Source organism: Dendrobates tinctorius, unplaced genomic scaffold, assembly GCF_039654945.1.
Source record: "Dendrobates tinctorius isolate UK_male_01 unplaced genomic scaffold, ASM3965494v1 ptg000030l, whole genome shotgun sequence".
Lineage (NCBI taxonomy): Eukaryota > Metazoa > Chordata > Amphibia > Anura > Dendrobatidae > Dendrobates > Dendrobates tinctorius.
The window spans coordinates 42,973,731-42,986,243 of NW_027361698.1; positions in this window are offsets into that span (position 1 = coordinate 42,973,731).

The window sequence follows — 12,513 nt, forward strand, 5'->3', positions numbered from 1 at the left end:
GGTTACTCCTTCTTCACATTCCTGAGTTATCTTTTTTAGGAGAAATGAAACTTAACTTAACTCTTTAGACACTGAATTTAAGTGAAAGTGAACACTGGCAGCCATCTTTAATACAGTTACATTTGCATTAGCAAGCAATTAGGAAAAACTTATTGTTTCACAGTATAAAAATATAAAAGTTATATAAGAAAATATATTTTCACCTTGACAGTAGTACTTTGCATTTCTCCCTGTTAAAAACCATTCTGTTAGTTGCTGCCCACTTCTCCAGTTTATTTAAATCTTTTTGAATCCTCTCTCTCTCTTCTCTAGTATTAGCTATCCCTCCTAGCTTTGTGTCATCAGCAAATTTAATCAGTTTACCCTCAGTTTAGGATCTGCAAGGCATAATCTGACATGTGGGCCAATGTTCCCGGTGTCAATGATGCACTGCGAGTGCTGGTTGGAGGAGCACTTTCTGGCAAATCCACATCCCTCCAGTCACGCACAAACCCTGTACCAGACCTTGCCACGCCAACATTTTCACTTGCCCCACGAGATGCATCCTCCTCCCCTAAGTAATCATCCCCATCATCCTCCTCCTCCTCCTCTTCTTCCTCCACCTCGTCCAGGAGAGGTCCCTGAGCAGACAATGGCTGAATGTCATCAAGGATTCCCTCCTCCTCTTCCTCCTCATCAACATTGGCTTCAGACGCCTGCTCCTTAAGGTGCGTCAAAGTTTGCATGAGCAGAAGCATAAGTGGGATGCTCATGCTTAGGATGGCGTCGTCTGCGCTTACCAGCCGTGTGCATTCCTCAAAACACTGAAGGACTTTACAAAGGTCTTTCAGCTTCGACCACTGCACACCTGTCAACTCCATGTCTGCTCTCAAAGTGCCTGGCCGTGTATCCTCCCACAAATGCATTATGGCCTGCCTCTGCTCGCACAGCCGCTCCACCATGTGCAGGGTGGAGTTCCACCTTGTTGCAATGTCGATAATGAGGCGGTGGTTGGGAAGGTGGAGCAATCGCTGCAGCTTCTGCATACGAACGGAGTGTACAGGCGACTGGCGGATGTGCGCGCACAGTCTTGGCACCTTCTGGAGCAGCGCTGTTAACTCCGGATAATTTTTGAGGAAGCACTGCACCACCAGGTTCAAGGTGTGAGCCAAGCAAGGTATATGGCTGAGTTTTGAAAGGGCTATGGCTGCCACAAAATTACGGCCGTTATCACTAACTACCTTGCCTGCCTCAAGATGTACACTGCCCAGCCATGACTCAGTTTGACGCTTCAAGTACTCGGCCAGCACCTCGGCGGTGTGTCTGTTGCCCAAACACATCATCTGCAACACAGCCTGCTGACGCTTTCCACTAGCTGCTCGATAGGGGGACACATTGTGTGCAACAGTGGCAGCTGCAGATGGAATGCTCGTACGACTGCGCTCTGTGGACGAGCTTTCGCTTCTGGAGGAGGAGGAGGAAGGTCGAACGCCTACAGCCAACTGTTTCCTATACCGTGGGCTAGGCAGCACTGTCCCACCACCACTGTCCCCTGTGGACCCTGCATCCACCACATTACCCAGTGCGCAGTGATGGACACAACGGCCCTGGCCATGCCGACTGGACCATGCATCAGTTGTGAGGTGCACCTTTCCGCTCACTGACTGCTTGAGTGCATGGACAATGCGGTCTTTCACATGATGGTGGAGGGCTGGGATGGCTTTGCGAGAGAAGAAGTGGCAACTGGGTAGGTCATAGCGTGGTACTGCATAGGCCATGAGTTTGCGGAAAGCTGTGCTTTCCACCAACCGAAAGGGCATCATCTCAAACGAGATTAGTTTGGCAATGTGGGCGTTCAAACCCAGTGTATGCGGATGAGAGACTGAGTACTTTCTTGACCTACTCATAGTGTCTGGGAGGGTGAGCTGGACTTGAGAGCTGCATATGGTGGAAGTAGCGGTGGACAGGGCGGACTGAGAGAGGGTTGATGATGGTGATGGAGTTGGTGTTCTTTCTGATGGCCTAGAATCAGTCTTTCGTTGATATAACAGTGGGATTCCCTGACTGCTGTGGCCTTGCAACGACACCTCAACATTTGCTGCTGTGCTAACCGGTGGGCTTACAGTGGGGGAAACAATGTAGCGTTGCTGACTACCTTCGTTGTGATCAGTTGCACATGTGGCACTTGAGGTTTGGTGTTGTGTCCACGCTTGCAAGTGCATGCTGGTTAAATGTCTAAGCATGCAACTGGTATTCAAATTTTTCCCTCGGCTAAAGGTCTTTGCGCACTTATTACAGATAACCGTGGCCTGATCATGAGGATTTTGTTCAAAAAAGTGCCACACTGCACTCTTCCTACTTTGGCAGACATTTTGCGGCCTAGCACGCTGTGATCTTTTGACCCTCTGGACAAGCTGTCCAGCAACTCTTTTGATGTTTGGAACCTGTCTTTGGAGTGCTCCGGGCCTGCCAGATAACAGCTGTTGCGATGTCGATGTCTGCTGTGGATGCTCCTCATCTGAGCTATTGGAAGCAGCACCCTCTTCCCCCAATGGATGCCAGTCTGGGTCAACAACTGGGTCATCCATCACCTCCTCTTCTATGTCATGTGCACCTTCCTCTGTGTCACCGTGTATGGTGGTATAGTGTGCGGGAAGGGGCACCTGAGTCTCATCAGGGTCAGAATCTGGCTCTGTACACTGCGAGGACAATGTAGTGCTCTGAGTGAATGTACCAGCAGAATCATCCATCAGCGGCTGTGCATCAGTGCACTCCATGTCAGATTCATCTTGGCCTGGGTAATTCACCATTTGACTTGATAATCCAGGCATGGTAAGTGAAAACAGCTCCATGGAGTAATCAGTAGTATGGCCTGTGTCATCCTTCAATCTTTGTTGGGGTGAAGGACACAAGGAAAGGTGTGGTTCATGAACATGAGCCTCCAATGACGACTCAGTGCTTTTTCTTTTTACAACTGAAGAAGAGGAGGCGATAGAGCTGGAGGCTGAGTCAGCAATGTAAGACAAAACTTTTTCCTGATGCTCTGGCTTTAAAAGCGGTTTGCCAACTCCTAGAAAACTAAGCGTTCGAGGCCTTATGTAGCCAGACGATGACGCAGGCTCAACACCTCCTGCATTCGGTCCTATTTTGCTCTTGCCACTACCATCAGATCCACCACCAACACCATCATTACCAGCTGCCAACCCCAATTCCACGGCCTCTTCCACCAGCCTTCCTCATTTTTGGTAGAAATGTAGACAAAATCCAACAAACTATATAGTAATGTAAAACAAGGTACAAGGTGTCTATAGGACAGGGGAGATTTTGAATTTCTGCACACACTTGTGGACACTTTTGGACTGTGTGAGGCCCAATGAATATCTGAGCGCTATGTGACAGGCTCGATGGCACAGCTGTGACCAAAGTGACTAGAGGATAAGGGAGATTTTGAATTTCTGCATACACTTGTGGACACTGGACACTTTTGGATTGTGTGAGGCCCACTGATATCTGAGCGCTAGTGTTGAGCATTCCGATACCGCAAGTATCGGGTATCGGCCGATACTTGCTGTATCGGAATTCCGATACCGACATCCGATATTTTTTCAATATCGGGCATCGGAATCGGAAGTTCAAAGTTGATTGACAGCCGAAATGACGTCATCATGATGCGCGGTGTGTGCGCATCATGATGCGCCGTCATTTCGGGCCTTCCGGGGTCTCTGCCGGCCTGCCGGGGGGCTGTGCCGGCCTGCCGGGGGGCTGTGTGGACTGCCCGGGGTCTGTACCGGCCTGCCGGTGGTCTGTGCACCCTGTGGGGGTCTGTACCGGCCTGCCGGGGGGCTGTGCCGGCTCCGGTGGTCTGTGCAGGCTCCGGGGGGCTGTGCAGGCATCGTCTGATGGGACTACAAGTCCCATCGGGCGATGCCTGCTACCATGACAGTGATTGACACATTAGCCAATGATGAGACAGTAGTAGTCCCATCATCCGGCTAATGTGTTAAATGTAAAAAAAAAAAAAAGATAAAAAAAAATGCTACATGCATGCTACATGCATGCTACATGCAGTACATATAACATAGAGTAACATACTTACCAATACTTGTCACACTGTTCCCCGAAGCCATTGTCTTTTACGGAATAAATATTAACATAACAAACCACAAAAATACTCACCCATGATCCGAAGCAGTCAACGAGTGTGTCCCGCGACGATCTTGGGTAGAGAACTGCAGCATCAGCTAATGCTGCCGCTCTCTACGGGCTGCAGGAATCCAATGACGGAAGGTAGGTATCCTTCCGCACTGTATTCCTCCGCCACTTGAAAAAAAAAAGTCCCTAGTCTCACTTTATGGTAACCATAAAGTGAGACTAGGGACTTTTTTTTTCAAGTGGCGGAGGAATACAGTGCGGAAGGATACCTACCTTCCGTCATTGGATTCCTGCAGCCCGTAGAGAGCGGCAGCATCAGCTGATGCTGCAGTTCTCTACCCAAGATCGTCGTGGGACACACTCGTGGACTGTTTCGGATCATGGGTGAGTATTTTTGTGGTTTGTTATGTTAATATTTATTCCGTAAAAGACAATGGCTTCGGGGAACAATGTGACAAGTATTGGTAAGTATGTTACTCTATGTTATATGTACTGTATGTCTATGTATGTATTGTATGAATGTATTGTATGTAGCATGCATGTAGCATGCATGTAGCATGCATGTAGTATGTATGTAGCATGCATGTAGCATGCATGTAGCATGTATGTAGCATGCATGTAGTATGTATGTAGCATGCATGTAGTATGTATGTAGCATGTATGTAGCATGCATGTAGTATGTATGTAGTATGTATGTAGTATATGTAGTATGTATGTAGTATGTATGTAGTATGTATGTAGCATGTAGTATGTATGTAGCATGCATGTAGTATATATGTAGTATGTATGTACTATATATGTAGCATGTAGCATGCATGTAGTATGTATGTAGCATGTAGTATTTTTTTTTTTTTTTTACATTTAAGTAACACATTAGCCGGATGATGGGACTACTACTGTCCCATCATTGGCTAATGTGTCAATCACTGTCATGGTAGCAGGCATCGCCCGATGGGACTTCTAGTCCCATCGGACGATGCCTGCACAGCCCCCCGGAGCCTGCACAGCCCCCCGGCAGGCCGGCACTGACCACCGGAGCCTGCACAGACCACCGGCAGGCCGGCACAGCCCCCCGGCAGGCCGGTACAGACCCCCACAGGGTGCACAGACCACCGGCAGGCCGGCACAGCCCCCCGGCAGGCCGGTACAGACCCTGGGCAGTCCGCACAGCCCACCGGCAGGCTGGCACAGGCCCCCCGGCAGAGACCCCCGGAAGGCCCGTACAGACCCCCCCGAGAGGCTGTACAAGGGCAGGAAAGGGTTTTTCCAATTCCGATACCGGAAGTCTCATAGACTTGAATGGGACTTCCGGTATCGGCATTGGCGATACGATACTTTTTTTTTTAAAGATCGGCCGATCCATTGCGATCCGATATTTTGAAGTATCGGACGGTATCGCTCAACTCTACTGATCGCTAAGTCACAGGCTCGATGGCACAGCTGTGACAAAAGTGACTAGAGGATAAGGGAGATTGGATTGCTTTTAAAAAAGCAGTTTGCAGAGCAGTGGGTAAACAGCAATGCCAGCCTGTCAGGAAGCTTTAAAAGGCAGCCCAACAACCAACACCACTGATACACCACAATATAGCCTCCCCTTGCACTGCACACACAGTGACTGATGTGTTGTACAGGCCAAATCGCTAGCAGCAGAAGCAGTTTTTTTTTCTTCTCAGCAGGACAAAAAAAAAAAAAAAATTGGGATTGCTTTTAACCCCTTCACCCCCAAGGGTGGTTTGCACGTTCATGACCGGGCCAATTTTTACAATTCTGACCACTGTACCTTTATGAGGTCATAACTCTGGAATGCTTCCATTGATCCCGGTGATTCTGAGATTGTTTTCTCGTGACATATTGTACTTCATGTTAGTGGTAAAATTTCATTCAAATAACTTGCGTTTATTTGTGAAAAAATTGGAAATTTGGCAAAAATTTTGAAAATTTCGCAATTTTCCAACTTTGAATTTTTATGCCCTTAAATCACAGAGATACGGCACACAAAAAACTTGATAAGTAACATTTCCCACATGTTTACTTTACATCAGCACAATTTTGCAACCAAAATTTTTTTTTGTTAGGAAGTTATAAGGGTTAAAAGTTGACCAGCGATTTCTCATTTTTACAACACCATTTTATTTTTAGGACCACATCACATTTGAAGCCACTTTGAGGGGTCTATATGATAGAAAATACCCAAAAGTGACACCATTCTAAAAACTGAACCCCTTAAGGTGCTCAAAACCACATTCAAGAAGTTTATTAACCCATTAGGTGCGTCACAGGAATTTTTTTGAATATTTAAAAAGAAATGAACATCTAACTTTTTTTCACAAAAAAAATACTTCAGGTTCAATTTTTTTTATTTTACCAAGGGTAACAGGAGAAATTGGACTGCAAAAGTTATTGTGCAATTTGTCCTGAGTACGCTGATACCTGATTTGTGGGGGGGGGAACGACAGTTTCGGCACATGGCAGAGCTCAGAATGGAAGGAGCGCCGTTTGACTTTTCAATGCAAAATTGGCTGGAATTCAGATCGGACGCCATGTCACGTTTGGAGAGTCCCTGATGTACCTAAACAGTGGAAACCCCCTACAAGTGACCCCATTTTGGAAACTAGACCCCCCAAGGAACTTATCTAGATATGTGGTGAGAACTTTGAACCCACAAGGGCTTTACAGAAGTTTATAACGTACAGCGGTACAATTAAAAAATCATATTTTTTCCACAAAAATGATCTTTTCACCCCAATTTTTATTTTCCCAAGGGTAACAGGACCCTAAAAGTTATTGTGCAATTTGTCCTGAGTACGCTGATACCCCACATGTGGGGGTAAACCACTATTTGGGCGCATGGCAGAGCTCGGAAGGGAAGCAATGCCATTTGACATTTTTGGCTGGAATTGAGATCGGACACCATGTCGCGTTTGGAAAACTCCTGATGTACCAAAACAGTGGAAACCCCCCACAAATGACACCATTTTGGAAACTAGACCCCCTAAGGAACTTATCTAGATGTGTGGTGAGAACTTTGAACCCCCATGGGCTTCACAGAAGTTTATAACATACAGCCATACAATTAAAAAATCATATTTTCCACAAAAATGATCTTTTCACCCTCAATTCTTAATTTTCCAAGGGTAACAGGACCGTAAAAGTTATTGTGCAATTTGTTCTGAGTACGCTGATACCCAACATGTGGGGGTAAACCACTATTTGGGCGCATGGCAGAGCTCGGAAGGGAAGCAGCGCCATTTGACGTTTTTGGCTGGAATTGAGATCGGACACCATGTCGCGTTTGGAAAACTCCTGATGTACCAAAACAGTGGAAACCCCCCCACAAATGACACCATTTTGGAAACTAGACCCCCTAAGGAACTTATCTAGATGTGTGGTGAGCACTTTGACCCCCCCAGTGCTTCACAGAAGTTTATAATGCCCGGGCGTGAAAATAAATAATTCGTATTTTTTCCACAAACATGATCTTTTAGTCACCATTTTTTTATTTTCCCAAGGGTACCAGGAGAAATTGGACCCCAAAAGTTGTTGTCCAATTTGTCCTGAGTATGCTGATTCCCCATATGTGGGTGAAAACTACTGTATGGGCACACGTCGGGGTTCGGAAGGGAAGTAGTGACGTTTTGGTATGCAGACTTTGATGGAATGGTCTGCGAGTGTCATGTTGCCTTTGGAGAGCCCCTGATGTACCTAAACTATTGAAACTCCCCACAAGTGACCCCATTTTGGACACTAGACCCCCCACGGAACTTATCTAGATGTGTGGTGAGCACTTTGAACCCCCAAGTGCTTCACAGAAGTTTATAACACTCGGACGTGAAAATAAAAAAATCATTTTTTTCCACAAAAATGATATTTTTGCCCCCAATTTTTTATTTTCCTAAGGGTAACAGGAGAAATTGGACCCCAAAAATTGTTTTGCAATTTGTCCTTAGTAGGCTGATACCCTACATGTGGGGGTAAAACACTGTTTGGGCGCATGGCAGAGCTTGGAAGGGAAGGAGCACCATTTGACTTTTTCAACTCAGAATTGGCTGGAATTGAGATCAGACGCCATGTTGCATTTGGAGAGCCCCTGATGTGCCCAAACAGTGGAAACCCCCAATTATAACTCCAACCCTAACCCCAACACACCCCTAACCCTAATCTGAGCCCTAACCCTAGCCCTAACCCTAGCCCTAGCCCTAACCCTAAGGCTGTGTGCACACGCTGCGGATTTTGCTGCAGTTCCGCAGCGGTTTTGGCTGCTGCGGACCCCAGTACCATGATTCCCTATGGGAATCAAAAACCGCAGTGCAGACGGTGCGGAATTTTCCGCGCGGATTATCTGCGGTTTTCAATCCGCAGAAAGAATTGACATGTCAATTCTTTCTGCGGATTCTCCTGCGGTTTGCCATCTCCTCTAATGAGGAGATGAAAAACCGCAGGACAAAACCGCAGAGCAATCTGCAGGTAAAACCGCAGGTCTTTTGACCTGCAGTTTCACCTGCGGATTTTACAAAATCCGCGCGGATGAATCCGCACCTAATCCGCAGTGTGTGCACACAGCCTTACCCTAACGGGAAAATGGAGATAAATACTTTTTTTTTTAGTTTTATTATTTTTCCCTAACTAAGGAGGTGATAACAGGGGGTTTGATTTACTATTTATGGCGGTTTTTATGTTTGGCGACTGTCACACGCTAAAAGACGCTTTTTATTGTAAAATAGTTTTTGCATCACCACATTTTGAGAGCTATAATTTTTCCGTATTTTGACCCACCGAGTCATGTGAGGTCTTATTTTTTGCGGGACGAGTTGACGTTTTTATTGGTACCATTTTCGGGCACGTGACATTTTTTGATCGCTTTTTATTCCTATTTTTGGGACGCAGAATGAACAAAAACCAGCGTTTCATGAATTTCTTTTGGGGGGGTGCGTTTACACCGTTCCGCGTGCGGTAAAATTGATAAAGCGGTTTTATTCTTCGGGTCAGTACGGTTACAGCGATACCTCATTTAGGTCGTTTTTTTATGTTTTTGTCGGTTTTATGCAATGAAAACTATTTTATATAAAAAATAATTATTTTTGCATCGCTTTATTCTGTGAGCTATAACTTTTATTTTTTCGCTTATGATGCTGTGTGGCAACTCGTTTTTTGCGGGACAAGATGACGTTTTCAGCGGTACCATGGATATTTATATGCGTCTTTTTGATCGCGCGATATTACACTTTTTGTTTGGCGGTATGATAATAAATCATTATTTTTTGCTTCGTTTTTTATTTTTATTTTTTAAGGGGTTCGCTAAAAGGGTTAACTAATGGGACAGTTTTATAGGGCGGGTCATTATGGACGCGGCGATACCTAATATGTGTACTTTTATTGTTTTTTTTTTTATTATTTTCAAAAAATGAATTTATTGGGGAATATTTTTTTTTTTTTTTACTAATTTATTTGGCGATTTTTTTTAATTTATTTTTACATTTTTTTTTATTTTTTTTTACTTTATTACATAGTCCCAGGTGGGACATCACTGTCCTGTGACAGATCGCTGATCTGTCACATCACAGATCACTGACAGATCAGCAATCTGTCACAGGCATTGAAGCAGACTTCCTCTTGCCTGCGCTTTGCAGGCACTGAGGAAGCCAGCTTCCTCAGGTCCCCGAAGGCCCCCGTCGCCATCTTGGATCCGGGGGCCTGGAGGATAGGAGCCCCCCACAGCAGCGCTGCACATTGCGCTGCCGTGGGGGGCTCAGGGAAGCACGGAGGGAGCCCCCTCCCTGCCGATGCTTCCCTTTAACTCCCGGTACACCGCGATCATGTTTGATCGCGGTGTGCAAGGGGTTAACGTGTCGGGGGCGGTCCGTGACCGCCCCTGACACATAGTGCCGGGTGTCAGCTGTGATAATCAGCTGACACCCGGCCGCGATCAGCGGCGCTCACCACGTGGGCGCCGCTGATCGCGGTAGACGTACTATCCCGTCCACGGTCATACGGGCCCGGGTACCGTGGACGGGATAGTACGTCGGATGTCAGGAAGGGGTTAAAAAAGCAGTTTGCGTAGCAGTGGGTAAACAGGAATGCAGGAATGTCAGGAAGCCTTAGAAGGCAGCCCAACAACCAACACCACTGATACACCACTATATAGCCTCCCCTTGCACTGCACACACAGTGACTGGTGTGTTGTACAGGCCAAATCGCTAGCAGCAGAAGCAGTTTTTTTTTTCTTCTCAGCAGTCCAAAAAAAAAAAAAAAAAATTGGGATTGCTTTTAAAAAAGCAGTTTGCGGAGCAGTGGGTAAACAGCAATGCAGGAATGTCAGGAAGCCTTAGAAGGCAGCCCAACAACCAACACCACTGATACACCACTATATAGCCTCCCCTTGCACTGCACACACAGTGACTGGTGTGTTGTACAGGCCAAATCGCTAGCAGCAGAAGCAGTTTTTTTTTTCTTCTCAGCAGTCCAAAAAAAAAAAAAAAAATTGGGATTGCTTTTAAAAAAGCAGTTTGCGGAGCAGTGGGTAAACAGCAATGCAGGAATGTCAGGAAGCCTTAGAAGGCAGCCCAACAACCAACACCACTGATACACCACTATATAGCCTCCCCTTGCACTGCACACACAGTGACTGGTGTGTTGTGCAGGCCAAATCGCTAGCAGCAGAAGCAGTTTTTTTGTCTTCTTCCCTGCCTAACGCTCTCCCTACAGAATCAGCAGCAACCTCTCCCTATACTGAGATCGGCAGAAGTAAGATGGCGGTCGGCGTGCACGCCCTTTTATACCCCCTGTGACGCCCACCAAAGCAAGCCAATCACTTGCATGCCCTTCTGAAAGATGGTGGTGACCCCTGCCTATATTCATCACGTTGCTCACAGTGTCCGTGGATCCTGATTGGCTGAAAAAGAGCGCAAAACAAACTTTTGAAACGCGACTTTGGCGCGCAAGTCGCCGACCTCGTGGCCGACCTCATCCTAGGGTCGGGTTTCGTTTCATGAAACCCGACTTTGCCAAAAGTCGGCGACTTGAAATTTTTCGACCCGTTTCAACTCTAGTGGTGAATAGTGGGAGTTTTCACCGTTTATGGCTATCGGGGACTCTGCAAACACAACATGGTGTCAGCTATCTATTCCAGCCAATTTTGGCCTCCAAAAGTTAAAAGGTGCTTCTTCCCTTCTGAGCCCAAACAGTAGTTTTCCTCTACATATGGGGTATTGTCATACTCAGGAGAAAATGCACACACATTATAAGGTTCATTTTCTCCTGTTACCCTTGTAAAATACTAAATTTGAGAGCTAAATTTTTGTGGCAAAACTGAAATGTTCACTTTTTCCTTCCACAATGCTTTAATTCCTGTGAAGCACTCAAAGAGTAAATAATGTTTGTGAATGTGGCTTTGAGCACTTTGAAGTGTGCAGTTTCCAAAATGGTGTCACTTTTTGGTATTTTATGTAATACAGGCCCATGGAAAGTCACTTCAAACATGATGTGGTCTGTGAAAAAAGCAGTTTTATAAATTTTTCTGGGAAAATTAGAAATTGTTGATGATCTTTTTTAACCCTTCTAACTTCCTAACAAAAAAAAGTTTCAAAAATGTTACTGATGTAAAGAAGACATATGGGAAATGTTATTTTACTCATTTATATAGGGTCATTAATTCCACAGCGCTTTACATACATTATTGGCACTGTCCCTGATGGGGCTTACACTCTGCATTTCCTATCAGTATGTCTTTGGAATGTGGGAGGAAACCGGAGAACCCGGAGGAAACTCACGCAAACAAAGGGAGAACATACAAACTCCTTGCAGATGTTGTCTTTGGTGGGATTTGAAACCAGGACCCCAGCACTGCAAGGCTAACCACTGAACCGCCATGCTTTATAAATTATTTTGTGCAGCATGACTGACTGGTTCATGGATATAAAAATTGTAAGTTTGAAAATTGCTAAATTTTAACCAAAGTTTTGATATTTTCACAAATAAACCCAAAAAATATGACCTCAATTACCATTATCATAAAGTACATATCATAAAGTACCATTATCATAATGTATAGTATTCCAAAATCACTGGGATTCGTTGGAGTTATTACTTCATAAAGTGACACTGGTCAAAATTGAAAAATTTGGCCTTGTCAGGAAGGTGAAAACTGGCTTTGAGGCAAAGGAGTTAGTAATTGTTGTTTGTCTTATTGGATGGCTGAAAATAGCTGAGCAATGTGCTTGACTTTCTCTGACAATCCTATAGACAATGAATGGAGTGGAGGACGAGTATGTGCAAATATGCTCCAGTCAAAACAGAATTTTATAGAGTTAAATTCATGGTTCAAGTTAGAAAGCCCCATTCTCAGGATTGCTGGAGGTCCCAACAGTTGGACCTCGAGTGATCATT